The following is a 3075-nucleotide window of genomic DNA, read 5'->3' as shown; positions in this document are numbered from 1 at the left end:
TTGGATGTCAGCTATGGTCTCTTCAGGGTATATTCCCAGTAGTGGAATTGCTGGGTCAAATGGTATCTCTATTTGCAACTTTTTGAGAAAGCGCCATACAACAACAACAACTTTTATTCACAACTCCTCTGTCATGATGAGATCAAGTTCCCTGTTCTTCAATGACTTCTTCTCTCTCCTTTTATCTCTTATAAACAAAAAAGTGATACAGGCCACACCCATGGAAATTTCCTTTTTATCAGATTAAGACTATGACCTAATTAGGCATGTTGAAACCTGCCAGGATTCCTTAATAACTGATTTGCTATCACATCTAGTAATGAATTATGAGGAATGACCACATTATTACATCTCATTCTCAAAAGGTTTGGGAGCTCTGCTGGCTTAGGAGTAAGGAGTTTTGCTGCCAACCCAAAGGCAAGCAGTTTGAATGAACCAGTTCCTCTGCAGGAGAAAGATGGGCCTTCTCCCCTGAAATTAATAGTCTCTCAAACCCACTGTACGGTCAGCTGTGTGTCTGTTCTGACTTGACAGCAATAAACTTTGAGTTGCTGTTATGTGCTGTGGGGGTGGAGTCAGAACTGACTCATAGCTGACCCTCTAACAGGTTTCAGAGATTGTTAATTGCAGGGGAGAACGATCATTTTTCGTACTAGAAGCCATTGCTGGATTCCAACAGCCGGAGAGGTGTGGCCTTTGGGTTAGCAGGACGACTCCCTGAGGATCCGGGCACCGTAGATTCCATTTTTGAACACATTATTACATGACTACCTTTACTTCTGCCCCCTTAACGTCTTGTTGTTGTTAGGTGATGCCGGATCCATTATTCTTGAAAACTTGAAATTCCTTATTCTTGAAACTGACATCCTTGCTCTCTGGCACTTTAAAAAGGGCCTCATCTAGAAGAGATCCATATTTGTCCTTATGCTCAAGAGAAATGATCCAACAAAATGTGGAAATTATTAAACAATATTATTAATATCGCACGCAAACAAAATATTGCTGAAGATTACTCTTAGATGGCTAGAACAGTACATTGACGAGAACTACCAGAAGTTCAAGATCGGTGCAGAAGAGGCCACATCATTGCTGATGTCAGATGGATCTTGGCAGAAGGCAAAGAATACTAGAACAATGTCTGTGTTTTATTAACTATGCGAAGGCATTTGACTATGTGGATCATAACAAACTGTGCCCAACATTCAGAAGAGTGGGAATATCAGACCACTTAATTGTGCTCATGAGAAACCTATACCTAGATCAAGAAGTTTTTGTCTGAATATAGCAGGGGAACAGTACACGATTTAAAATCAAGAAGGATGTTCATCAAGGTTGTATTCTATCCTCACAGCTACTGAATTTGGATGTTGAGCAAATAATTTGCAAAGCTAGACTCTGTGAAGAGGAATGTGGCATCAGCTTTGGAGGAAGAGTAATCAACAACCTGTGTTATGCAGTTATTACATCTTTGTTTGTTGAAAGTGAGGAGGGTATGAAATGCTTGCTGCACAATAGCAAGGACTGTAGCCTTTGGTATAACCCAGTTACTGTATCAGTACATCTCATTCAGGGTCTTCCTCTCTTGCATTGTCCCTCCCCCCTTCTTTATTTCTTCATGTGTTTCGCCATCTGAATGGCTTCTTTGGGGAAGTGTTTGTCCATATCCTATGCCCATTTTTCAATTGGGTTGTTTATCTTTATCTGGTTGTGGTTCCATTTTATTTTTTACAACATCCAATTTTCCTAGATTCATACTTTGTAAATTCCAATTGTTTTTGTTTTTTATTGTACAAATACTCTTCTTTTTTTTTTAAAAAAAACACACTCTTTTGTTTCATATGATCATTCTGGTCTTATAAAGTTATGTTCATAATTCATTCTGCTAAGATTATTAGCAGACCAAATACAAGAAGGGCCGAGTCAATGTTGACTCAAATATGTGACCGGCGGCATTAAGTCCATTATTTCTGAAATCAACAGCCCCTCCTTTGTTCAGTTCCCTGGCTCCTCCATGTCCCTTGAGTTCACAGACTCACAGGAAGGTCTCCCAGAGACTCAGAGAGACTCAGATCAGTCAGTAGAATGACTCACATGACTTTAAGTATGCAGACCAATTTTGCAGAGACTGGTGAGCATTTTAGACTAGCTGTTAAAAGCAGGTGTACCAAGATTTAAAAAAAAAAAAAGCTTGTACTGAGGTTCCACAAATATATATAAGCCTCTAGTAGAATAGAGCTCATATCTCATCCTAATTCTTTCTGCTTAATACAATAGATACTTCAGCAGAAAATAAAACAGTTAATCATTGGCTAAGAAAAACATTTTGAATGAAAGACCTTAGACATTCAGAAAAATTAAATACTGTTAATCTATAATCACTCTTTTTTTTCAAATCTACAATCACTCTTACCCTGTATTTTCAGATTTCCACTGGATGTTTCCTAATTTCTTCCACCAAACTCTTAGACTCATGATTTCACCCCCTCTTAACCCTCAGCCTGGCTACCCCAGCTCCTTGTTTTTAAAAAAATTTTATTATTTTTTTTGTGCATGTACTGTCAAATCAGATCTGACTGGTAGAGGAGGAAATTGTCCCTCCTTCTCCGGCAGAGCATCTGGTAGATTCAAAGCGTGTACCTCTGGGATTGCAGTGCAGCTTCTTGCCACTAGGCCACCAGAACTCCCCAGCTTCTTCTTTTTTTTGACATTTATACATATATTATTAGTTATCCTTCTGTTTTTATAAAATACTCTTTTTAAATTGAAATTTTAATGGAAGTTCATGAGACTTTGAATTTCCACTCATTTATTTTTGCACATTTTCCTCCCTGCCTACCTCTCCCCCTGCTTTTCTCTTTGAAAAGTAAAAAAAAAAAATTCTTTCCTTGTTATACAATACCCCCAGTCTACTCCACTATGGAGCTCTCATTCTGAACTCTTGTCATGAAAATAATACCTAATCATATAGGAAATAGCAAAAAATAAGGCCCCAGGAATAGATGGTATACAATTGAAGTATTTCAGATAACAGATGTTGCCCTGGATGTGCTCACCAAGTTGTGCCAAGAAATCTGG

This window comes from Elephantulus edwardii, unplaced genomic scaffold, assembly GCF_000299155.1.
Source record: "Elephantulus edwardii isolate Elephantulus edwardi_28Jun2011 unplaced genomic scaffold, EleEdw1.0 scaffold00037, whole genome shotgun sequence".
NCBI lineage: Eukaryota > Metazoa > Chordata > Mammalia > Macroscelidea > Macroscelididae > Elephantulus > Elephantulus edwardii.
This window is presented reverse-complemented; position numbering follows the sequence as displayed.